General features: G+C 46.4%; 1 protein-coding gene and 1 long non-coding RNA gene across 2 annotated transcripts in view; both read left to right on the top strand.

Moving 5' to 3' along the window:
* LOC144805579 (uncharacterized) overlaps window positions 1–27,147 on the top strand; it is a 483,457-nt gene that overhangs the window by 303,293 nt on the left and 153,017 nt on the right. The window lies entirely within an intron of this gene.
* LOC144807700 (uncharacterized) overlaps window positions 1–27,147 on the top strand; it is a 53,294-nt gene that overhangs the window by 5,811 nt on the left and 20,336 nt on the right. Inside the window, exon 3 of the long non-coding RNA XR_013606387.1 lies at window positions 12,449–12,627. This is a non-coding gene — a long non-coding RNA (uncharacterized LOC144807700). The remainder of the gene's footprint in view (window positions 1–12,448; window positions 12,628–27,147) is intronic.

Here is a 27,147-nt window from a genome sequence, read left to right as displayed (position 1 = left end):
GGCCTGTGGGTGTGAATGCTCCTACTCGGGCGGGGGCAGTGAATGTGGGTGTGGTGTGTGTGGGGGCCGGGCCTGTGGCAGTGGGGGCGGGGGTCTGTGCGTTGGGGGCGGGGCACGTGGGCGTGGTCAGTGGCTGGGGGGCGGGGTCAAAACAATACACCTACACAGCCTGGAGGCATTGACTGTTTCGTGTTCCTCACTGGAGACTAGTTTGTCCTTACGCTTCAACTCTGGAATGTGTTTTTTTGGAACCCTAATCGCTCCAACTTTAGTTTGTATCGTGTAATTTTTGGTGGATTTATACTCTGTAAATATGTTACCATAATATCTAATCCTATATACTTCGCTCTATTGTAAAGCGCTCTGACTCCGCTGGGTAAAGTATGCGCTATAAAAAATGCCTAAATAAATCCAATGCCCTGCGACCAGGCTGTTGGAGGCTTGTCGTGTCCTTGGGGCTCCCAGTCACATGTCCTCAGGTCTGTAGACTAAAGACTGTTGCAGCTTGCAACTCAGAACTGGCAATTCCTCAGGCTCCGGCGGGCTGCTTTTGGAGGCTTCAGGCATGATTCTGAATGCCGCCGTAGTCCGCGAATCTCAAGTTGCACATTCTTACCTTTCTCCTGAGCCACCGCAACCACAGACTTTACCCACTTGCTGACCGCATCTATAAAATAAGTTTTTGACACAAGTGTGTCCACATGAGCATCTTTTAATTTGGCTGATCTGGGGTTTGCAGCAAATATTTTTTTTAACCCTTGCGTGCGTGCGTTGGCCAACAGCCGTCGCAAGCACTACCTCAGTAGTGCTGCGCACGTCCGTTGGCCTGCATGGCCCCGGACGCGCATTCGAACGCCCACATCGCAGCGGAATTGCCACCGCAATAAACAGGTTAAAGCCATGCTCTTGTATTTACAATCAACAGAAGCTTGTGCAGTGAGGGCTGGTGCTGTTCCTGACCTCCCATTCATTTTGTGGAAGTGCCTGGACCAGTCTTCAGCGCGTTCCTTGCTCCCAAATGGTGCCTCTCAGGCCCTAGACCCTTGCTGTGGTTCGGTGGGCTCCTAAATCAAGCTTTTGAACTCTTCATGAGTGGAAATGAGCCCATTCGCACCGGAATCCCACTGCTCGCACGGAACTTCAGCACAAGCCCCTGCCGCCTATCCCCTTGCACGGAAAGCATCAATCGATCTGGAAGACCAACAACGTAAAGCTCCAGGCCGACCTTCTGCGACACCTGGCCTGCTCTTTGTGCCATGTCCACCACCGCCATCAACTCTCTCCTTACTCCCTGCGACCCTCTCCAAAGCGAACGGGGCTCTTGGCTCAAAACTTGAGAGGGTAAAACCTTCAGCTGAACTAATCTGGGGCTCTATCTAATTTGCGCTCCATCGTGATTAGCTTGAACTTTTTACTTTAACCTGGTCCAGCATGACCAGATTGCCTCGGTTGACGCTTTATGTTTTTAGGTGCTGTATAGAAGTTTATACTTTAAAAATTCATACCTCCGGTTATACTGATTGGATTTTTGTCTTTGGGTTTCGATTTGTTGATTAAATTGAGCTCTATTTTTCTAACCTGGTGTTGATTTTGTGTGCTGTTTACGCTGTTTTACTGTTTGAAGTGTTGCACAAATATTTACACATTGCCTCTAAATTAAGCCTGACTGCTCTGTGCCAAGCTACCAGGGGGTTGACCACAGTTTAAATACGGGGTTTGCTTGTGCCTTATACTGACTAGGATTGTCACATTCTGAAAAGGAGCATACAGTTATTACTAGATTCCTAAATCAATTATGCTCAAGCATGTATTAAACCTCATTTCCTTTGCAAACTATACAAAATATTATAAGTTCCACCAAATCAGAAAATACAGCGCAGAGTCTTGAGATTTCTTTTTTTCAATGTATTCTTTATTTGTACTCAAATGCATCAGCCCAGCCAACGTGTTTCGTCCAACATGGACTTCATCAGGGTCTTTTATAGAAGCTCACCAAGGTGCTATTTCTGTAATCAGATGTAGTATAGATATATAGGCAATCACCATATCATTCATGATTGATTTAATTCCTTCGATCCATATTGAAATAGTTTTATTGAAGAACACCAAGTCGCTTATTCTTATTAAGAGATGCAATATCAATAAGCTGGTAATCACCATCGCATCCAGTCAGATAAAATCATGAAAGGATTATTGCCTTTGATAAGTCCTAGCATGTAGTCTCGTCGGGTATGCAAAGCCATCTACCCGATCTGATAGACAGACGGTCTTGCATGCAGCGGTGATTGGCTATATATCTATCCTACATCTGATTACAGAAATTGCACCTTGGTGAGCTTCCTTGCACCTGCTTCACTAATGATTGCTGCTCCTGTGTGGGCGTAGGGTAGGCTTCAGTGAGCTCTTACCCCTAGTTTTTTAAAAACTTTATTTTGCATTTAGGTATGAGTAAAGAAGTACACTAGGTCGAGTATAATCCTTTGGCAAGTAAAGGTAGACATAGTACACACTGTCAAGGGCTCAATCAATGCCGCAGAGTGATCACATGTTACATAAAGCAAGTCCCTCGGCTGCTAACATATTTTCTGTTACAATCGTTCTTGACTCTGATTCACATAAGCAGTGTTTACAATCATGGCATGGGAATACATCAACTGTACCGACATCAAAAAAGGAGTTTAGCATCCGGTGAAGTTGATTATTGACATGTATCTCGGGACAGTCTAAACCACCCCTGTTGGGACACCTCTAGGTATGTTCCAAAAGTTCCCCAGATATCTTTGGGCCTGCAGGTGGGGGGGACCGTTATTGTATATAGGTCGCTGTTTGTGGAACATGACGCCATGCTCTTCAGCCATCCCTTTACCGAGGGTGCTGTTCTGCCACCCCAATGAATGGATGCCTCCCTTTTGGCCAGTAGTAAGCTGATGGCAACAAACCTGCGAATTGCCGGTGGGAAATGCTTTACAAATCCCAACGGGGCAATCTCGGGCAAGGGGGTCATCGGTACTTTAACCAAGCCACTCACTATCTTATGTATTCCTACCCAGTGTTTGCGTGGACAGGTCCAGGCGAGGTGGGCGAAGTCTGCATTTGGAGCATTGCATCTTGCACAATGGTGCAGTCTGGCAGGGTCTATCCTGTGGAGTCTGGAGGGGGTAATGTATATCCTACGAAGAAACTTAAAGTGTATTAGTTTGTGTCGGCTATTAAGGGAGACATTTTTAATATCTGCACAGCAGGCAGCCCACTGTTCGTCTGTGATCGGATTACCCAAGTCGGTCTCCCAGGCAATGCGTACTCCCAAAAGGTGATTCTCAGGCCCTAGACCCTTGCTGTGGTTCGGTGGGCTCCTAAATCAAGCTTTTGAACTCTTCATTAGTGGAAATGAGCCCATTCGCACCGGAATCCCACTGCTCGCACGAACTTCAGCACGAGCCCCTGCCGCCTATCTCCTTGCATGGAAAGCATCAATCGATCTGGAAGTCCAACAGCGTATGCCTTATAGAGTTGGGATATTAGATGTACCCCTCTCTCGCTGCTTATCACTGTCATGAGTGGGGGGGAAGGAAGAAGGTTCCAGAGGGTAGTCTGGTAAAATAGCTCGCAGGGCAGAACAGATTCGTAGAAGGACGTATCTGTCCATGAATGTGGCACCAGGGAACAAGGACTCATCATCGGGATCAAAAATATGTCCATCTGGAAATATCTTAGCAATGTCAAATTTAGAGCATGTCTTCTGTATGAGCTTTTTGCTAGTTATAGGTATCCATTTAGGGTTCGGGAGTGGGAGATCAGAAGAATAAAGCAATGGTGTGTGTGTTATGCAACGCAATTTCTCCCATGCCCAACTAGTGGTCGATGCGCGTTAGATATCTTTGGGGAAACCCTTCGGTAATATCGCCGCTAAAATGTCTGGGAGGACTAAGTCAGACTCTGGCCGGAGGTATGGAATTCTGGCATCAGGGTGGTACCATGTCTGTGCAAAACTGCACTGTGCAGCTAAATAGTACAGTTGTAAATCAGGGACCCCAAACCCACCTCTATCGCAGGGGAGTGTCAAAACCCGCTAGTTTACCCTGGCGTTTCCGCCACCCCATACTAATCTTATTAAGTGTGATCAAAGGGTCAAAAAGAATTTATTCATGAGAGGGATCGGGATGTTTTGAAATAGATATACAAATTTAGGAAGCACAACCATCTTAATGACGGAAACTCGTCCAGCCATGGATAGTGGGAGCTTTAGCCATTTCTCTGTTTGAGTCTCTAATTTGGAAACAGCTGTCCGTAACTGCGGCGGATGATCTGCTCTGCTTCTAAGTGTATATGTATGGCGAGGTATTTAACCGAGTCAGTATTCCATTCCAGGGGGAATTCCAAGTCCCACTTGTCTGTGCTGGCAGTGAGTGGAAAAATTACAGATTTGTTCCAATTGATTTCCAGTCCGGAATGTCTGCCAAAGCGCAGAATTTCCCGGATAAGGGTATCCAAATTAGTCTGGGGTTGCGTACATATAAAATCGTGTCATCTGCATACAATGATACTAACAATCGGACGGTGGTGAACTGTAAACACCTATGAAGGTGTTTCTCTTGGAAGTGCCGTATTAGTGGGTCCGTGGCTAAAATGAACAACAGAGGCGACAACGGGCAGCCTTATCTCATTCCGCGTGAAAGTGAGAAGGGAGCCGTCAATGTACCATTTAGTTGGAGTCGGGCCTGCCGTTGACTGTATAGCAGGGCAGTCGTGGCAATGAAACCAAACGGCATACCCATGCGCTCCATGATGGATAAAATAAAAGGCCATGCAAGGGAGACAAATGCCTCAAATAGGATTGCCTCAGCAGGGATTTCCGGGTTAATTCTATGCAGAGTGTTAAATAATGTGCGTAGATTGAAGGCTGTCGAGCGATGGGGTATGAAACCAGACTGGGCCGGGAAAATGATAGATTCTATGAAGAGAGACAGGCGACATGCCAGAGCCTTTGCCATTATTTTGTAGTCTAGGTTTAAGATGGATAACGGTCGATAGGAACCACATAGCAGGGGGTCCTTGCCAGGTTAGGGGAGAAGAATGATGACTGCCTCACGCAGGGTGGGAGGTAATATCTGCCTCTCCAGGGCTTCTGCATATAATTTAAGGAGATGGGGAATCAATCAATCTTTATAGGCCTTATAAAAATCCGCCGTGAAACCGTCGAGCCCCAGGACCGAGGAACTCTTCAGGGCAGAGATGCCTTATCAATGCTCTCCTCAGAGATAGGCTAAGCGAGAAAGTCCTGCATAAACTTCTCGAGATAAATTAAAGCGACCTCGGACAAATAACTCTTCTGCTGCGCCCTGTCTTGACCCAATCTAGTGGTGTTTAATGTTTTAAAATAGGACATAAATTCCCCCTGGATATCCAGTGGGTCAGTGATCTGCTGTCCTGATGAAGTTCTCAACTCGGAGATGTATGCCTTACAATAGGGAGGTCTAATCATCTGTGCTAGGACTCGTCCCGGTCACTCGCCTTCGCCGTATTTCCTGGCATTGCAGTATTTCCCCATTAAAAGGATCTCCCTCTCAGCGGTATCTTTGAATTCTGTGAGCAGGGACAAACATCGCTTGTCTATTTCGGGACCTTTTGCCTGGCGTTGTTCAGAGTCTAACGGCCCTAGGTCCTTTTCCAGGCGGGCTAACTTACTGCACAAATCCCGCACTACACCAACATTTTTGGATATACACATGCCCCTCATGTATGCTTTAAAACCCTCCCATAACATTGCCACAGTGTCTACTGAACCAGTGTTAATGACGAAGTAGTCCTCTATCGCTTCTCGTTATTCCTGTTTAAAAACTTCATCTAATGCGCGGCTGGGGAATCGCGGGACCTTCAATGTTAATAATACCGGGGAGTGATCAGAATATGTGCGAGGAAGCGTCCGGATCACATGACACCAGCTGATAAGTTCTGGGGATGCCAGCCAATAGTCGAGCCTCGTCCATGTGGTATGACTGCCAGTGTAGTGAGTATAGTCAGTGCTATGCGGGTTTTGCGTACAACCTATGTCAATTGAGGAGAATTGATCGCAAATTCAGGATCTGGTGCTCTCGAAGTGGTGTCAAGTGACTGGACCTGGACTATATTAAAATCACTCCCCAGTAAAATGGGAACCGGGCCTAGCTGCGCCAATTTAGAGAGTAGGGTATAATAAAAGTCCGGGGAGTCGCTATTGGGGCCATACACACAGACCAATGCCACCCTGTGACCCATTAATGTGCCCAGGACAAAGATATGCCTGCCTTCACTGTCACGTATTACAGAATGCAAATGGAAGTGGAGTCGTTTATGTATAAGAAAGGCAGTGCCCCTTGCAAAGTTGCTGAAGTTCGCAAAATATCTGTGTTCTCCAATTTGCGGCAAAGTGGGCCTGATCACTAGGAGGCAGATGAGTTTCCTGTAAGAAAGCTACATCTACCCTGTGATGTAGTAAATACTGTGCTATCTGCCTTTTGTTGTTCAGGCCGGGGACATTCCATGTCGCCAAAACCACCTCCGAGGGGCCAGAATTATACCCTAACTGGCCATGGCAGTGGTAAAAATGAGTGCTTAATGAAAATCAACCGTGCGTACTTGCCACTTACATCCAAATGTGTGCCTAAGAACGTCTCAAGTGTAGCTAAACAATGTCCCAGCCCACCCCCACCCAGCCTCCCCACCCAACCAGAACCAGAGAGGCAAAACCATTACTATCCAAAAACAGTGCAGTACCAATAGTTCCTCTGCATCGCTGAAAAACAACAATAATTGTACTTACTAAATTCACACAACAATTGTAAGGTGAACACCATTAGGGGTGGTGGCAACGCCCCTACGGCTACGTGGCAATAAAAAATTATACTATAAAGTGATTGAATGAAATCCCAACTTAATAAAGTCTCCATGTAAAGGAAGGCCATATTAACAGTTCAGCTGTGCCCAGATCCCGAGAATAGTTCCATGCTGTCGTCTGAACCACTCTGCGGAGGGGAAAGTCTGTTGTCCTCAGCTGGGCGTTTGATGTTAAGTTTGTAAGTGTGACAGAACACCTGCACCTCCGTAGGATTGTCAAAGACACGGGCTCTCCCATTGATCTCAACACGTAACCGAGCTGGATAGAGCATACCATATTTCAGTCCTAGATTTCTGAGTGTTGCCTTAACTGCAGTGTATTTCCGCCTGGCCTCCTACACCATGATTGTAAAGTCTGGGTATAGGGACAGCTTGGAGCCCTGCCATACCGTTTCACCCGGTTCTCGTGCCAGGCGCAGGGCCGTGTCTCGATCCCTAAAGTTCATGACACGGGCAATGATGGATCTGGGTGGCCATCCAGGATTGGGCCTTGGACCTAGTGATCTATGAGCGCCTCCTATCACAAAGCCCATAGTGAAGACTTCTCTACCAAGCAAGTCTATCAGTATTGTTTCTACCAAGGTGTCCATGCGACCAGCGGCTGTCGATTCGGGAACCCCCAAAATGCGCACGTTATTTCGGTGACTGGTCCAGGCACAGTACTTCCACGGACCAGGTTGTTAAGAGACAAGGCAATGTGCGGTGGGCAGTTAATGTTTCAAGTTTGCTGCAGCATATATTGGTGGCTGGGGCGGAGACACTGCTGAGGTTTGGATTCTGTTTTTCGCTCCGGGAGCAGCACAGCCATGCCAGGCAGCGTTACAACAATGGAGCCTTGCGGGGGAAGTGTTGGCGAGAACAGCGTGGGCCGCAGCCGAGCGAGTGCATATGCGGGGGGGGGGGGGAGATCCCCAAGGGGGCTTTGGAAATGCTGTACCAGGTGTCGACGGAGAAGCGATCACAGGCTCCGTCCCTGTGCGCCCCCGCGATCAGCGCAGACATAAGAGTGCCTCGCTCGGACCGCCGGAGGTCAAACGGACCTCCCGCCAGTACTGAGCATCGCTTTGCCCAGAATGTTGCCGCTCAAAGCTCTGGCCCACGGCCCAGTGACTCACAGCACCCGAGCTGCTGGTTCAGTCCCTCCGCCGCGGCACCCGGAGTCTCCTCATATCGTCGAAGCCGCCATCTTGAAAATCTTCCATCCGCCTGGAGTCGCCGATTTCTGCCGTTGCGGTGGTTTTCTCATGGCGCAGGGAGACTTTTTATCAGGATCCCTTCCGCTGCATTTAGGCGTCTTTACCCTGCCCGTTAGCCTCGCTGGATAGCAGGAAATCACGTTGTTGCAACGACTGCCGGCGGAGCTTCAAAGCCGAGCGACCATCTTGGTCTCCGGCTTGGCCACAGCCCCAGCTCTTACCCCTTCTTCAGACCTTGTGCCACAATAGATGTGCCCATGTGCTCTGTCCTAGGAGTATTTTGCACTTCGGTGCCCTGGGAGTTGGTTGCACTGGGCTGTGTACAGTCATGTGCCCTGATGTGACTCCATCTGCTGGACGGCACCCCTCGTATGAACCATACATCAGATAAGACCCTTTCAACTCTGCGATCCGGAAGGGCCTCTCTGAAACCTGATATGCAGAGAATATATATAAGAAACCAAAGCAAGAGAGAAAATGGGGATATAAAAAAGAGTGAATGTTGTAGAAAAACAGAACGATAAACAGCAAAGGAGAAACAAAGGTTATGAAGTGTGTGTGTGTGTGAGATTAGGGTGACCAGGTGCCCCGGATTTACCAGGACAACCCCAGTTTTTTCAAATTTCCATAAATGTGTCTTGTGTCCCTGTTTTCATAGAGAGCTAGCTGAAAGAGGCACATTTTTATGTATTCCAAAGGAGGACTGGCTAGTTTCTGTTATCAGAAAGCAATTTAATTAGTAGGTTTGAAACGGTCTTTAAAATAGCATTTTATTTACTTCCTTGGCATTTCGATGTTGATAAGCACTGTTATCCCGTACCCCTCAGTTGATGTAAAATAGTCGTCCTTCTTTTAGTTTTTGAAATGTACAGTTTATTTGTTTTTTTCAAAATCTGGTAGTCTTATGTGTGACCAAAATAGCAAAAGAGACCGAAAGATAGACTAAGAGAATGTGAAAACTAAGTGAGAAATAGCATGAGAGAATGAAATAGGGTAAGAACCAGAGCAAAAGAGCAACAAATTAACATGAAAGTGACTGCAAAATGAAGGGAATTATAGAATAGAGTGAAAAAGTCAAAGGTTAGCATTTAGAATTTGTGAGATGATGGATATCAGCCAGAGATTGTCAGATATGATGTCACCCTTATTCAGAGTGCTTAAAGGTGCACACTCTGCAAGAAGGGTGGAGAGTGAGAAAGATGAGAATGGAGAGCAAGAGGAAACCCAAAGGTATCAGAGAACAGAGTGAAAAAGAAGAAAGAAAGAGGGTGATGCAGACAATGGTTGAGAAGAAGAGTAAATAAGGCAAAAATAAAGAGAGAGATAAAAGGAGACAACGATGAGGATGAGAGAAGAACAGAGGGAGAAAAAGAGCAGCAGAGCTAGAAGAGAACAAAATCAAGAGAGCGAAAATACAACAGACAGTGAGACATAAAAAGTAAAAGCAAGAAGAAAAAGAGTGAGAAAAAAACAACATTGAAAGAAAAAAAGGCTTTGAAAAAGATGAAGAGAGTTAAAAGAAAATAGTAAGCCAATACGGGAGAAAGAAAGTGAGAAGCTAGAAAGAGAAAGTAAGAGATAAAGACCATGAAGGTCCACTTTAGTGAGGGAATGAGAGGCTGAAAAGGATAGAAGAGGGAACACATTTGTGAGAGACATGTAAAGAGAGAAAGTAAAGTGGACTGAGAAGGAAGGCAGAAGAGAAGGAATTTGTGATGTTAAAGATTTTTTTCTCATAAATACTATAACCAGGCGCAGGTAACAATATCTTTTGCACGGGGATTTTCTAATGAAAATCAAAACAATGACACCATTTGTAGGTTGTGGGAATAAAGAAAAATCTGCAATATTGATCCATTATAAAAATTCAGGATAAACAGTTTTGAAGTTAACTCACAATAGAATGGTACATCAACTTTCAGTGCCAACTAGTTCTCACAAGGAAATACTGTCTGTAGACTGCTGTTTTAGGGAAAAAGTATGCCACGGAGTAATTGCATGCACATCTGTGAAGTATAAATAGTCCAGTAATCATGATCTATACAAGACTTTGATTGCCAACTTGCTGCACTCCAAGGAGTAGGCAGTCGGAGCAGCTACAAATGGAGAATGCAAAGATTGAGAGAGAGAGAATTGACTAACTAGCCTATGGCTTAACTGGAAGATCCTATTATAAATTGATATCTTTGAGCGTAGAGGTAAGGGCTGAGGAGCACATTGGAGTCAGTGAGTAACGGAAAGTGGATAGGATCACTCATCAGTGAGGCAGTAAAGCCAGAGTCTCAGAAAATGCAGACCACTGCCAATGATCACATGTTGTGAGTTTGAATTCGACAGTGCCCTGTCCCTCGGGGCCAACTAGCCCTCATGTTAGCTCCAGTAAGCCCCATACAGCTGGATTTGCTGAGAGTGTTCAAAGGCCACACCACCTTTTTACGCCATTCTGCAAACTCGATTCCTGGTGCACTGCTGCTCAGGGGATGAAGTTCACTTTAGTCCTGAGGGCCTCAGGGCACAACAGGACCTCATTGCCCCATCAGCAATGCGCCACAAGGCGCGTTTGCAAAGTGGTGTAAAAAAGGGAGTGGCCTCGGACAACCTCTCAGCAATCCCACTGTGTGCTGCTTGCTGGAGGTACCTGGTGGGCTAGTTGGCCCCTAAGGACCCGTAAGATGCGAGGAGACTTCATCCCCCAACCCAAAACGCGCCAGAAGGCGTGTTTTCAAGTGATGCATGGAGGGGGCGGGCCTCCAGCGAGCTCCAGCTTCGGTTTTCTTTTTCGTTTGTTAGGAGGGGGCTGTGTGGCCCGCCTTCTCTTAACATTTTTTGGGCCCCGGGGATTCCATCTCCCAGGGCCTGAGCATTTAAAAAAAACAGGAAGGGGGCCGTGTGGCCCCGCTTCCCTGGGTCACTATTGGCCCTGGGGACCCCATCCCCTAGGGCCTGGCCTTGTTTTATTATTTTATGTTTTAGGGAGGGAGTCCCCATGCCCCTGGGTCACTTCTGACCCCGGGGATGCAATACCCCAGGACCTGGCCTTGTGTTAAAAAAATTTGCCAAGAGGGGGGCAGCGTGGCCTCACTCCCCTGGGCCACCTCTAGCCCCGGGGACCACATCCCCCAGGGCTGCCCTTCCATAAAAAAAATCAATAAACTAAAGGGGAGGGGGCTTTGTTGCCCCCCTCCCGTGCCATTTCTGGCCCCAGGGACCCCATTCCTGAGGGCCGACCCTCAATTAAGGGGGAGCCCCAATCCCACCACGGTCCCTGCCGGCTCCTCGCCTCCTGCGGGAGCCAGAATTGCTTCTGGGCAAGGGGAGCTCCTAACATTCAGCTCCCCTTGCCCAAAAGCAATTCTGCTTTGCTTCTTGGAAGCGAGAGCAGGTTTCCTGCTGCTTCCAAGAAGCAAAGCAGAGTTTGCTATGGCATGGCGGGAGACATTGCAGCTGGCCCGAGGGGGTGATGGTCCCCAGGCCATCATGGGCTCTAGAATGGGGGCTGCGCGGCCCCCCTCCGAACGAGTACAAAGCCCCAGGGAGGTGGTGGTCCACAGGGCCCAGGGTGTCACAAATTCACCCACCTGTACTCCGGTTTGTTCCTTCCTTGATGCTGCTATTACCAAACTCCCTCTGAACTCCACCAGTGAGGCAAGGATAGGATTCACTTGCCGCCCTGATCGAACCCTGGGGGAGGGGGGGAATAGGGATGAGAGAAAAGAGAAGACACTCTGGATTCTTGTAGACCGACTTGACAATTCAGTCGTGTAGAATGTCTCTCGAGAAAGGCAAAGTGTTACTGGGCTTCAGTTTTCAGCTCGTGTATAATCTGATAAATGTACCCGATTAATCTGAACATCCTAAATCACTTTTTTAGGTCAAACATCTGCTTTGGAACTATTAATTAGGTATACCTGAATTACCCTTGACCTTTTCTCAAAAGGATTCTTGAAACTAAAAGAAAGAATAAACAAAAAAAACACTACAGGTGCACTAATAATCTGTGATTGCTCAAATTATCTCAAGAGTTACTGATTTCCTTTACAATATTTGCTCCGTAATTTCACATTAAATATATATAAATAATAACAACAATCGAGCTCTCTGTTTCCTTTCAGTCTTCTAATCAGACTCAAGGTATTTACACAAATGTCTGTTTTACTTTAACATTCTTCACTTACTCAATGTCCTTAAAGTCCTTGGATTGTTTCAGGAAGAGTTTCAAAACGTTCTCTTGATTTATAGAAGGTCAAGAGGTGTGCCACAGTTTTCATAAAGTTTAAATTCTTACTGGTATGTGTTCAAGCATGCTAACGCTTTACCATTCAGAGCGAGGTGTAGCTTGGCAACCCTTTGTTGATTCTCTTTTCTTTTCTCTTTTGCAGGAAATCGGAAACAGTGCCGGGAGAGGATCTGGAGCCGGAAATTCAGAAACAGGAAGGAATGTCTGAAATGTGCTCCGGGGAGCAAGAACACAGCCGAAGACACTGAGTGAAGACAGGGAAGGAAGCAGGGTGGAGCGCTAAAGAGCTTCGGATGATCTGCCACCAAGGTCCGGAGTCAGGTGAGTGTTTAGGCACGAAGCGAAGCATCGGGAACCAAGTGGGTGGGGTTTAAATTGCTTTGGGTCTCAGGTTTTCTCACGTGTGCATGTGAAGGTGATTTGGGCCTTAGATCTTTCCCAAGTAATTCACGTGTACATGCCAAGAACGTTTACACATGCAGGAAATGCCTCCTGCCCCCCCAAAGGTCTTCGTATGTGACAGGGTTTTTCCGGATGCAAGGCATGGAAAGATCTGACCAATGTTGTAGTATGTACATGTGTTCCTGTTTCCAGGATCTTTCTGACGCATCATAACCCTTCCAGTTAATTAAATACTGTAATCGACCATGTTTACGTTTTGCATCTATAATGCGATTTTCTTCATATGCAATATTGTCTCCAACTACAACAGGTGGAGGTGGGTTGTCTTTTCATGTGGACTGATGTAATGACTGATATTTTCCTACTTTTCTGGTGTTTCAGCTAGTTAGCTATAAAGTAATTACTCATCACAGTCCCTTCCCAGAATGCCTAACAACAAAACACCACATTCAGACTACCTATCTGAGAAAGGAGTAACATAAATAACTAAAGATACTATAGATCAAAGCTCAGAGGGTATGTATAGCAACGGCATCTGACAAATCAGAATCAAATATCAAATCAGATCAGCAACGTCTTCCAACGATCTACGCGCACTTACGCGAGCAACGCACCCTGGTGTGAATCGATATCAAATCAGTAACGTCTTCCGACGAATCAATATCAAATCAGCAACGTCCTCCGACGAATCAATATCAAATCAGCAACGTCTTCCGACGAATCAAATATCAAATCAAGTCAGCAACGTCTTCCGACGTTCAACGCGCACTTATGCGAGCAACGCACCCTGGTGCGAATCAGCAACACCTTCCGGTGAAAATCAGTACATACCTCTTACGCTATGTTGGGTTGGTCTACCAGCAATTTAGGTATTCCTGCTTAGGAGCCGATTTCCCTTCCGTATCTACAAGTACTCATTAGAGGGGAACTAGCACATCCCTCTGTAAGCACTTGGTAAAAAAGGGGCCCGACCCTCCTCCACAGAGAATAAGGACAAATTATATATTCTCCCATGTAGTCATCCCTAATCATGAGCAGCACACCATCCCATCATCAGTTACCTGTAAGAAGGGAATCACCCCTCCTTCTATACTACAGCACCTGGTTAAGAAGAACCCACACTCTCTCTTAGTGACAACAAACAAATGGAATTAATGCAAATTGGGGTCTTTTATTACACAATGATGAAAGGACATAGAAAGAAATGACTTATTAATATACATACACACATATAGAACCTGAAAATAAAGGAATAATTAGCTAAAATGAGTCATACATGGAACACCTCACCATATTATTAGACATCTGCAATCTGAAGACAGGTCCGTCTCTCTTTCCCTCTTCGGTTGGGTCAGGACTCTGTTCCACAAACACGACTGCACGTCTGCACCGTGATGCTTCACCAGACCGCCAAAACCACCAGACAATCCTCTCACCCTCACTTGGACCCGCTTTCACTAATATAGAATGTAGCTCTTTCTCGAAGCTTCTAGAAGAACTCGCCTACCGTTCTCATGATATTCATGTACCTTTCCGTACCTGGCACACAACAGCAGCTGGCCAAGCTTTTGTTATGGCTCCAGCGCGAAGAGAGTACATTTCTCTGACAAGAACCGGTGCTTGCTGGTTCACTACTAGCGAACAACACATTGAAACTAAAACATTGCCTTTCACCTAAAGAGGCTTAGCAGGATGGTGTCAGAAAAGAACATAGCATCGCTCGAGCATAGGCCTTTAGGCCCGAAAAAGAGCAAAAAGCAGCATATAAGGGGACATAAAGCTGTCAAAGTCTATAGGCAAGCCCTACCAACTAGGTGAAATAAAGGTCGGGAATGGACAAAACACCATACATGTTCGATTGACAGCAGCATATATTGAGATGGTGGTGGGCAACGGTCATAACTGAGCCAAAAAAGCACCAATACCTCAGTCACTACACCGGATCATGTGGTTTGAGCAAAGATACACGAAAAACTGGGTGATTGGCATATTCCGAGGGCAAAGTTAATCTCATTGAAACTGGATTCAAAATGTTATTTATGGGAAAGGGGCCAATGAACCTAGGTTTTAGTTTCTTGGGGCCTTCAATCTGGATATTTCTGGTTGATAACCAGACGAGATCCCCTACTTTATAGGGTGATGCTGGTGTTTTGTGTTTATCGACTGATAATTTGACCTTTTTGTTTATTGTTGGCTAAACTACGCTTGGCTTGTTCTTGAAATTCCCGCAATTTTGTTAATCTTTTGGTCACAGCAGGCATAAATCTGGAAGGATGGCAGGAATAGATCGTGGATGTAAGCCAGTTATAAAAAAGAAAGGGGAACAGCCTAAAGCTGCATGATAGCTATTGTTGTATGAAAACTCTGCCAATGGTAGGACCTCATCCCAATGAGCCGATATAATGGAGGTTAGGCACCGTAGACTTTGTTCAAGGTATTGATTAACTTTTTCTGTCTGGCCGTCAGTCTGTGGGTGAAAAGCGGAGGATAATGTTATTTCAATTCCTAAATGTGTGCACAACTGACTGCAGAATTTTGAAACAAATTGAGTGCCCCTGTCGGAAATTATTTTACTGGGAAGGCCATGTAGTTTTCCAATATGGTTTCAGAACACTTCACTAAATTCTGTAGCTGTTGGTAGTTTTTGTAAGGGAATAAAGTGCCCCATTTTAGACAAAAGATCCACAACTACTAAAATTGCAGTGAAGTTGTGGGATTTAGGCAAATCTGTGATGAAGTCCAAACTGATAGTATGCCAGGGAAGCAGAGGTATGGGCAATGGTTGTAGAAGACCTTTAGGGGATGAATGGGAGGACTTTTGTCGTGCGCACACTGGGCAGGCTTTTATATATTTTTGGACGTCCTTGGTGTTTATTCCCTGTGTGTTAGCTTCTTTATTTGTCTGAATGCAGAGAACTGTTGTCTGAAGGCCAGTATTAAGGGCTACATAAAATAACTGGACCCTGCTGTAGCGCCTGGAAGCACCTAGATATGGGTGTGTAGGTGTGACCAGAATCACCTAACCCTCTGAAACTTTGTCTCTTTTAAATACCCAAGAAATTATTGGCATACCTTCCTGTACCATGTAGAAGCGATACAAAGCTTACCTTCGAGGGCCCCTTGGAATGACTGAAGGCATGAGTGACATAAGTGTACATTGAATGTGTGAATGAGTGTGCCTTACGGCTGAAAAGAACTGACTATAGTATCAAGCCTCTTGGGAGGACTTTCGATTTGCTTTTATCACAGTTTATCCCTTAAGCCTTATCGCCTGCTTCTGAGGGCATTAACAAACAAGATTAACGCCCTGCAAAGGATGTTAACTGCTGTTAAGTGAAAGAGCCAAAGGCGAGGGAATGCAACAAGGGGACAGACAATTAACAACTGTTAATGCCAGACAGCATGTTAAAAACAAGTTTATGTCCTTTCTCCCTCATCATACCACACCCAGATAGGCACACTCTTACTTTCCGGTCGATGTCCATACTTCTCACTCTCACAGGGCCTATAATGCAGACAAATGACAGTATTAGTGGCAGCATTCTAAGCATGCTGATTGGTTGAGCCGATCTCTTCACAGTGATGGCTGAAGAGCACGTGCTGATTGGTTGAGCCGATCTCTTCACAGTGATGACTGAAGAGCACGTGCTGATTGGTTGAGCCGATCTCTTCACAGTGATGACTGAAGAGCACGTGCTGATTGGTTGAGCTGACCTATTCACAGTGATGACTGAAGAGCACGTGCTGATTGGTTGAGCCGATCTCTTCCTAGTGATGGTGATTGCTGAAGAGTGCGTGCACTGTGATCATGCTTCTAAGTGCAGGAGAATCGGGGATAAGTTATCAAGTGAAGTACAGCTATTATTTCTGCTACGTTTTCATTATATAAAATGAAAATATAATTATGTAAAAAGAAGTTTTTCAGTAGGCTAGTTTTAGGGACCCCAAAGTTCTTTATTCTTCCCCAGAATCAGGACCTTAGTTTTCTCTCCACTGAGTTTGAGAAAATTGGCCTGCATCCAGTATGCAATTTTACTCAACCCCATCTGGAGAGCAGATGTCTCAGACACCCTCTCCATACAGAGAGAGAAGACTATCTGGGTGTCGTCAGCATAGGAGAACAGGGTCAGCCCGCCTCCTCTGCAATGTCAGCCAGAGGTCTGACACTCATGTTAAATAACAAAGGGCTAAGAATGGAGCCATAGGGTTCCCCGCAGGGAGAGGAATGAGTAACAGAACTGTCCGTTGGGGCGAAGACCTGGAACGTTCAGTCGGTGAGAAAAGAGATAAGCCAGTTGAGTGCCGGCCTGGTAACACCCAAAGATCGTAAGGCTTTCACTAACACGGTGTCAGACACCGTGCCGAAAGCTGCTCTCAAATCAAGTAATATGAGGGCCATCGTGTCTCCAGAATCTAAACGATGTTGCAGCCTTTCCGTAACTCCAAGAAGGGTAGTTTCAGTTGAAAAGCTGGCTCTATAGCCCGACTGAGATGAGTGTACAAAATGTTGTGACTCGACAAACTGAGATAGCTGTGAATTAATGTGTCTTTCTGGGATTTTCAAGAAGGCCAGGAGCAATGAAATAAAAAACAAAGACACACAATTGATGGACGGAATGCAGAACAAATCAAAACGTTCACCCCCAGTCAAGAGATCTGGGTTAAATCCATCATTCTTTTGCTCACCATGCCACCCCAGTTTAGACCTGGCCATATGCAAATCAGTCTTGACCCTGTGCCTCATGGGAACAGTCCAGTCTGAACTGCCAAGCCAGGTCCTCCCTGGACCGGAAACAAGCATCCTAGGACCGGTTTTGGACTTTCAACCCCCATCAGCCAGGATAGCTTGATTCCACTGCCACATTGAGCCTGGGACCCATGTCTAGGCATAGGCATACTACCAGCGCACTTAGGGCGAGAAAGCAAAAGACACACAATTGATGGACGGAATGCAGAACAAATCAAAACATTCACCCCCCAGTCAAGAGTTCTGGGTTAAATCCATCATTCTTTTGCCCACCATGCCACCCCAGTTTAGACCTGGCCATATGCAAATCAGTCTTGACCCTGTGCCTCATGGGAGGCCAAGTCATGTCCTCCCTGGACCAGAAACAAGCATCCTAGGACCGGTTTTGGGCTTTCAACCCCCATCAGCCGGGATAGCTTGATTCCAGTGGCACAGTGAGCCTGGAACCGCTTCTGGGCATACCCGGCGCACTTAGGGCGAGAAAGCAAAAGACACACAATTGATGGACGGAATTCAGAACGGGACTGTTCCCATTGTGTGCAGGGTCAAGACTGATTTGCATATGGCTGGATCTAAACTGGAATGGGATGGTGAGCAAAAAAACCGATGGATTTAGGCACAGATCGCTGTACTGGGGTGAATGTAAGACATTGTTATGCATTCTGTCCATCAATTGTTCTTTTTGCATTTGTCACCCCAAGTGGGACGGGTATGCCCAAACATTGGTCCCTTGCTCTCCATGCCACTGGAGTCAAGCTATCCTGGCTGATGGATGCTTGTTTCCAGTACAGGGAGGACCGGCCTGGCAGTTCGGGCTGGACTGTTCCCATTGGTTGCAGGGTCAGACAAATTTACATATGGCTGGGTCCAAACTGGAATGGCATGGTGAGCAAAAAAACTATGGATTTAGGCCCAGATGGCTGTACTGGGGTGAATGTATGACATTGTTGTGCATTCTGTCCATCAATTGTTCTTTTTGCATTTGTCACCCCGAGTGTGCCAGGTATACCGAGACGTTGGTCCCGTGCTCTCCATGCCACTGGAGTCAAGCTATTCTGGCTGATGGGGGCTGAAAGCTGGAACCCGGTCCTAGGATGCTTGTTTCCATTCCAGGGAGGACCTGTCCTGGCAGTTCGGGCTCGACTTTTCCCATTTTGTTTAGGTTCAAGACTGATTTCCATACGGCTGGGTCCAAACTGGAATGGGATAGTGAGGAATAAAACGATGGATTTAAGGCCAGATCGCTGTAATGGGGTGAATATATGACATTGTTCTGCATTCTGTCCATCCATTGTTCTTTTTGCAGGGAGCAATGAAAGAGGCCGGTAGTTAGCCTTCTTCAGAAGAGGAAGCACCATTGCGGGTTTCCACTCAGGTGGAACCATTACCTCCTGTAAGGAGGCATTCAAGAGTTCCATGATTATTGTGAGTGAAAGCGACTCAAGCTGCTGGTGCACCGAGATCGGAAGAGGGTCACAGGGTGAGCCAGATTTAATCCTGGCTATGAGTCGTATAAGGGAGTTCATATCTAATGGAGCCCACATTTCCAGTTTATTCGTGGATTCAGCGATTCTGTTGTCACTGTGAGAGATAGTTCTGGCTGCTTGAGGGGATGTAGGTGCTTGCTGATGGGGGGTACCTGGTTTTATGCCCTTCATTTCAGAGTATATTTTCTCCACTTTATGGAGGAAGAATTTCTCCACGTCTTCACATTGTAAACCATTCAGGGAAGGGGGAGTAGATTGAGTTTCAGATCCAGAAAGTTCTTTGACCATTTTAAATAATGTCTTGGAACAATTCAGCGCACTAGAGATGGTCGAGGAGACATATTCAGCACGAGCTGACTTACAGAGAGTGTGGTATTCTCTTTTTTCCCTTTTATATGCAAGTTTGTTGTCAGGCGCATAGTTCATCCTTCAGCGTCCTTCCAAAGCTTTGCATTTGGCTTTCACTGTTTTTAAATTCTCAGTGAACCAAGGGGCAGGGGGCTGTGGTTGTTCACCTTCTTAATAGAGGGTGGGAGACAGGTATCAATGGCATGTAAAAGCCACTTTTGGACGCCACCCGAAAGAGTGACAGACATTTGTTTTGTGATAGGAGCATTGGAAGACAGAATCTTATTGAGAGCTTCAATGTCCAGTTTTCCCCAGTTCATAGTTGGTTTCCTGATGCTAGGTGCGGCTACAGGTGAGTTCACTGAGATCTCGAAACGCAAACCGATCGCAAAGTGATCAGACCAACATAAGGGAAGAGCTGGTGGGCTTTGAATGTTGGATAAACTGGAGAAAATAGGGTCGAGTAGGTGGCCGGCCACATGAACGGGATCGGAGTTGCAAAGTGCAATATTTAATGCTGCCAGATAAAAGTAGCGCTATTAGTACATGCAGAGTCAACCAAGCGTAAGTTAAGGTCGCCCAAGATGGAGAAGTTGGTGGCATTTAAGAGAAAAGGGGTTATTAGGTCAGGAAAGGATGAAGCCCATGGACCGGATGGCCCAGGGGGACGATAAACTAGTATGCCTGAGAAGGTGAACTTAGGGGTCAGGGCAAGCTTAAATAAAGCTGCCTCACAGCTCGTAAATGGCAGGTCTTCAAATTTGCACATGTAGGACTTTTTATAAATTATAGCAATGCCACCACCTGTCTTGGAGTCCCTGTCTTTCCTGACTATAGCATAGTTAAACAGTAAAGCTGCAGCTACATCAGGGCCAGAGCTCATGTGCAGCCATGTTTCAGTAAGAAACATTGCGTAAAATAAATAGTAACTTGTAAATCCACGATTTGTAAAGCGCACTGCTACCTGGAGGCATCCCGGCGCTGGGGGCCATTGGGAAAATTAAGCGAGCTGCACGCGTCCGATCTGGGGCCATTGAGTAGGGGTTAGGCAGGACGCCTGCATCGACTAGAGCGCTTCCCGGAGGGAGAGTGTAGCCGAACAAAATGGCCACCCGGGCAGGAACAGCTCCTCAAAGTACAAGTGCAGGAAAAAAAGGAGTATAACACCCTCAGTAAAGCAGAAAAATAATGCAACAGCAAGCAACAAAACTATAAGCATCCCTAACCTAGAAAGGTAGAAAATGGTTTTGGCAGCCACCAAACATGACTTCCCCGTCTCCCTCTAGGAATTGTGGTAACAAATCTATAGCCCTTTCGCTCAGTCACTCGTGCTTTCTCTCAGAGAAATATATTAGGAATACACAGCGGACCTTGCAGGCAAGTGAAAATAGAGCATTAGTACTTCTTAATACTTTTAAAGACAAAAACTTGGCTGCTTCTGATTTTATTGTATATACCATCTTTGGTTTTTTTATAGACTGTGCTGTATCTTTTTGACATCCCGATCTGCAGCAGGACTTCCCCGATTGAGCAGAGTAAGTCTTTCAAGCCCCACATCCAGAGCTGTAGGGGCAAATTAGCAGACTAGTTGTTTGGAACCTGACTATTTTATTTAGCGACTTATGTGTAGTCATCACAAACATTTCTTCTGCTTGGGGATTATAATTATCGTGGAGAAGATTTTTTAGATATGGAAGTAGCAAAACTATTATCAGACTTAAAGACTTGAGGACTGCAACAAAAGATTACGGACCCTACTCACTCGGCGGGCCATAATCTTGGACTTAATCTTCTCCACCTCTACTGCACTAACTTGTGAAGCCCATGCCTTTGACGTGGGCTGACCACTCATTAATCTTCACCTCCTCTACTGCACTGACTTGTGAGGCCCATGCCTTGACGTGGACTGACCACTCATTAATCTTCACCTCCTCTACTGCACTAACTTGTGAAGCCCATGCCTTTGACGTGGACTGACCACTCATTAATCTTCACCACCTCTACTGCACTGACTTGTGAAGCCCATGCCTTTGACGTGGACTGACCACTCATTACTCTCCACCACCTCTACTGCACTAACTTGTGAAGCCCATGCCTTGACGTGGACTGACCACTCATCAATCTTCACCACCTCTACTGCACTGACTTGTGAAGCCCATGCCTTGACGTGGACTGACCACTCATTAATCTTCAGCACCTCTACTGCACTGACTTGTGAAGCCCATGCCTTGACGTGGACTGACCACTCATTACTCTTTTTTCAAATACCTAAAGCTGGGTTGCCTGAGAAACAAGACCTGAGCAAAAGAGTCTCTTGTCAATGGCCGCGCATTACTCCTATCGCTGAAAAATTGGATTTCTCTGTAACCTCAAAGGAACAAGACATAAAGCACGCCTTGGCGGACTAGTGTACGGCTTTAAATTCTGCCTTTGATAACATTGCTCCTTTTAGAACGTATTCTAATAATAAACACAGGACTCACGCCCTTTGGTATCCTACAGAGCTGAGCCCGGAAAAGTCACTATGTAAATATCTAGAGTGGCATTTAACTACCAACCCTTGCGACAGAGACCAGACACATTTATTGCGCTCTTTTTTTAGGTGCTAGATTGTTGGCTACTGTGAGGCATTTCACCAATTGTTTCTTAACGCTGATCCTATAACTAATGTCAATCGACTGGGAGATGCGTCTGGTTAACTGAATAAAGTCCAGAAGGTCTTGGGTCCTTTTTGTTAAAAGGTAAGGATGTTTTATGGGATACAGCCATGGATTGTGGTATGCAGGCTGCATTTTATGTACTGCCTTGGTATGCAGAGTATAAAGCTGACAATGCTAAAACTAATCCCCATCCTGGAATAAAAGAAGACACACCTAAAAATAGCTTATCCTAAAAACCCACCATCCAAAAACAAGATACCAACAAAAGGATAAACTTAGGAGCTTCAGGTGATGTCCCTAGTGTCTGATTTACTGGTGTTTGTTTAAGTTTACAGGAGTCCAGAGGTTACATAGCAAACCTTGTCTATGCATGCGTGTGTTTTTCATTCATTATTCTAGTATTTATGTAATCCACTCATCGCGTGCCAGAAGGTAGATGTATTTGGCTACAGTTGTTTATATAGCCCAGACTAGATCAGGTCTGTGTCTCCTGCTCCACAGCTTGTACCCACAAAAGTGCATCAATGTCTCCTTCCCTTGGAAGCAAATCCACCTGTATTCCAGTTTAAGCATATTTATTCTCAGAGAATCAGTTTAAAAATCCACTGTTCCTCAAGTAAATTCAAATTCAGTCTGCCCAATTCATTTTGGGGGTTCTCCCTTCGTCAGGCGGCGCTCGTGAGGAATCTATGTTGTATGTTGTGTGCGGAAAATAGTGACATAAGAATTAACCTGCAATGCAATCTAATCCTACATAAACATAAATGAATAGTTTACTACATGTCCTGGTAGAGCCGAACCGCAAGTCTGCGTTTGTGTTATACAAGGATCTTCATCTTTTCGATAGTCAGAGCTATTCCTGATCGAGGAGAATCATCCTGATCTACTGCCTTTATCACGTGGCTTAGCTAAGGGTAGATGAATGCCAAGCAACTTAATTGCTGCCCTGAAGCGCCCAGTCCTGCTGCAGTGAGCACATAGCATTTGTAGCACTGGGTTAGGAAAGGTTTACCTGTAGGGCCCCTAAGCCTTTGTAGCACTGTTAGGTTTACCTGCGGGACCCCAGGCATTTATAGTACTGGTAGGAACGGTGTATCTGCGGGGTCCCCAGGGACCCGTTTTGTTCATTTTATTAACGAATCCCATCTGAGAGGTGAGTGTTTCACTGAGGGTTGTGGCCTCTTTGTCATGCAATACATGGGATGGCATTGTTCTCTCTGAGTGAGTGTGAAGACAGAATACTTCTATTATCTGGTGAGTTGCCCTCCTGTTCATTGGCTCCTGTCCACATCCTGGCCCTGGTTTAACAATTCAAGATTAATGTTCAGTAGTGGCAGTCGCAGTATAAGGACTATGAGCAAGACCTGCTGTAGAGTTTTCGCTGTCCTAGGAAATACACCTGCGATGATTGCAGTGTCCGATTTATAAAAAATTGCACACAGAGTACCCCCTAGAGAGGTCCCCTAAAATCTACCAATCCTTATTGTGGTCACCGACTGGCCTGAGCCAGCCTGCTACCACCAGAGTGTGTTCTGTCCTCATGGGGAGAGTGCCTGTGTACTTCGAGGTCGATAACGATGCCTTTCCTGGGAGGAGGTGTTCACTCCTCCCCTGGTCAGGAAGAGCCATCTGTGGCAAGGATTTTCAAAGGCCTTGCTGCCTTTGTAATGCGACCCCAGCCTCTCCTCTTAGAGGGAGCAAGCGATCGTCCTGTCCTCACCCCCTTTTAGGTGCAAGGACAGGTGGAAACCTTAGATACAACAGGAGGTGTGCCCCCTCTGTTAACTCCATCCGTCAGGTGCTGGAGGCGAGGTGAAGTACACTTTGTAGTGCCCACCGTCTTGAAGATGATGGGACTTATCCAATCAGGGCTAGGACTATGTCCCCTTCCCACAGGAGGTGGGCATGATAGAGGGTGTAGACACCCCAGGAAAGGGGCCCATTAGCCTCTACCTGTCACTCCCTTGTAACACCCTTAAATCAAGATTTTAGGTGGCATCCCCAGACCCTGAATTTCAGTTCTTGGCGACCTAAGGGCACTGCAGCCTTCTCTGCTGGTGATGATCTGTAGAGAACTATTGTCTTGGTCCCAGTCCTACTGGCCTGTCTGCATCCTTAGATGATCCAGAACCAAAAGGCAAGTCGTCTTGCAGCCCAGCGACCTCCATAACCGTGGGAGGACTACCTGCCTTCGATAAAGGGCAATCGAGTTTTATGTAGTGGGATTTGGCCAGGGAGTTTCAGGCCAAGCCAAGCTATGTTACTCACTCTATATTTGCAGACTTTGTGTTTTTGGTCTAATCACTCTCACTAATGTGCACCGTATTTTCGTTGTCAACACCATCGATTGAGCACTTGTTCAATAAAAAGAGATTTACAAAGTACCTGTGTCTTGGCAAGATAAGCAGTGTGCAGGTCATTTATTCAATCAAGTCTGTTGTTGAGCTCTGAGTTCAAGCTGCTCTTTAATGTAAACAGGGTCATTGATTTGGCAGTATCAGTATCTGCAGTTAAATTAGACAAAAATGACTTCTAATTGCCAACTCCCTGACACCCTGAATGGCCTCAACACAATCGCCATCGCCAAGCGTGCCTAGATCCCTCTCCCACACAGCTCTCCGTGTCCCCAAGGGATCCAGAGAATTGTAGATCAACTTCCTATAGATGGTTGAGATTGCTTTTTCGGTCAGGAGATCAATTAATAGCTGGTCCTCCAGTGGGGATGCATCAGACAACTCCCCCCCTTCTTGGATGTGACTTTGCTGAGCGTGGCCACCTGCAAATGTCAGAAGCGTTTTTAGTCACCTAATTTATACTTTTGTTGTAGGATCGTGAAGGACACAAGCGCCTGTCCCCTCCACACATCGCCCGGCCACTCTAAGCTAATCAATCCCCATTTTGTGAAGCCCTGCAATCCTCCCGCTGCACTTACTAGATCACCATCTTACAGTGGAGTAATTTCAGTCAGCTTACCTTCTCAGCCTAAACACTTGGTAGCCTCTTTCCACACCTTTACCAATGTTTGGGTATGAGTAGGCAGGGTGCACTCATACTTTCTTCGATACAGCTCCGGGGTGGGGTAACCTCTCTTGCCCATGGCCAATCTATCTACCCAGTAAGCAGGTTCCTCATGGTCTGCAAAAACCCAGTTGTTGACTGCCACCAGCTGCGAGGTCCAGTAATACTTGTGAATACTCCGGACCGCCAGTCCACCTTAATAAACTCCCCTCTGCACCTTACTCAGCGTGACGTGCCGCCATCCCACAACAGGAGCCGAAGTTCTCAGACTACCTTTTGAAAAAAAAATGTCTGGTGGGATCTTAAAGGACGTTTTTTTGCACAATGTACAGGAGACCCTGGAGGGTCATCACTTTAAATAGGGCCACCCGGCCCAGTAAGGAGAGTGGGAGCGCCCGCAAGTGTGGGGCATCCCAGCGAAGACGGTCTAATTTCGGGAGTATGTTCCTGCCTGTGCTCTTTTGTAATGAACACAACCAAATATTTAAAGCCATGTAGTGCCACCCTAACTGTGCACCTAGAGTGCAGCCGCAGGACCCCTGCCACCAACAGGAATATTAAGGACTTCTTCCAGTTGATATTATATCCTGATCAACAGGAATACCCCATATGAGAGGTCCTGGTGAAACCAAACATGTGTGAAGAGCATAGGAGACAAGAAACATCCCTGTCGGACGGCAAAGACTCGGTAGACTATATTATTGATGCGCATGCTCGCTAGAGGAGCCACATACAAGAGCTTAAAAGCAGCGCCACTGGTTCAGCAAAGGAATCCCCTATTGCATGTGGTACTCCATTAAGGTGTCGGAGATTTAAGCGCGTTCCCTGATGTGGCATAAAGCCCGATCGATCAGGATGAACCACTGTTGCAATTTCTGTCCGCAGGCAGATCCCCAGGGCGTTCGCAAGTACCTTAGTCTCAATATTAAGCGGGGAGATAAGTCTATAAGACCCACACTCAGTTGCTGGTTCGTCCTTTTTGGGATGACCGCCACCTCAGACGTTCTTTGGTCCTCCGGGAGACATCCTTATTTTCAGGCAGTCTGAAACATACTCTGGAGGTACTCCCTGATTTTATCCATCATGATTTTATATCATTCTAACGGGAGCTCATCAGGCCCCGTCGCTTGCCCTGTTTGCAAGGTTCTTATTGTCTTATTTATTTAGTCTACTGACAGGTCTTGGTCTAGTGCGTCTCGGTCCTCATTCGTTAGCATCGGCAGGGTCAGGTCTTTCAGGAAGTCTCTCCCAATATTTCCATCCCCTTGTTGTCATTAACCTCAAGGATCCAGTTCCGTCCTTTGTCTCGTCTCTCTAGCCATGCAAGCAACTTATTGGCTTTGAGTTCACGCTATTTTCCATTAGTGCTCTTAATGTGTGCTGCTTCAGTTGATGGTGTAACGGGAGAGAAACTGATTCCCCACTTGCCAAGCAAGCCTCCAGGAAAGCACATTCCCTGTCCTGATCCTCGCACTTCCATTTACATTCCTTTGGCATTCCCCCAACCAAGGCTTGTGTCTGGCCTCAAATCACTGCCTTGAATTCACCCTATAGCACACAAGCTGATTCAACAGGCTGGCCGTTCTCCTAAAAATAGAATTCTGCTCCATCTCATACGAGCTTTGGACATCTTGTCTTTTAAATATCACGGATCAACCCTTGAGGGTAGGATGAAGTCCACAACCAGAGCATCGAGTTGCACCACCACCAGCGAATGGTCTTTGATTCCCCCTGCTATGTGCGTAGCGGCTCTAAAATCATCTTTATGGACAGTCTGGGTGAAAAGATAGTGCAGGCATGCCAGACTACCATGTGCTGCAGACAGGTGCGTCCGGTTCTGATACCCTCTTCCCCTCTAGGGGCATTTAGGAGTATCATGAATATAGTATAGGGCCAGTTCTGTCACTCCAGTCACCCCAATGGGTGTGTGCTCTGTCGTAATAGTCTTATCCTTTCTCAGGATGAGTCAGTCTTGTCTGGGTCTCTTTCCTGTTTCCCAGCACTTGAATAGCACGCCCGAAGACTCGAGAGAGCAGTGACCCACCAGCAGGCTTTTGTCCTGGATGTAGGGCTGCATTCAATAGGGCACCCACTCTGTCTTTTCTTTGCAGTTGCCTGAAGATCAGCAGTCCCAAGGTAGCAGTCACACCAGGCCTGTCGGTAAGTGCAGCCCCTCTGG

The sequence above is a fragment of the Lissotriton helveticus genome, chromosome 1_2 (assembly GCF_964261635.1).
Source record: "Lissotriton helveticus chromosome 1_2, aLisHel1.1, whole genome shotgun sequence".
NCBI lineage: Eukaryota > Metazoa > Chordata > Amphibia > Caudata > Salamandridae > Lissotriton > Lissotriton helveticus.
Note: the sequence above shows the minus strand (reverse complement) of the source record. Positions and strands in the feature narration are given on the sequence as shown.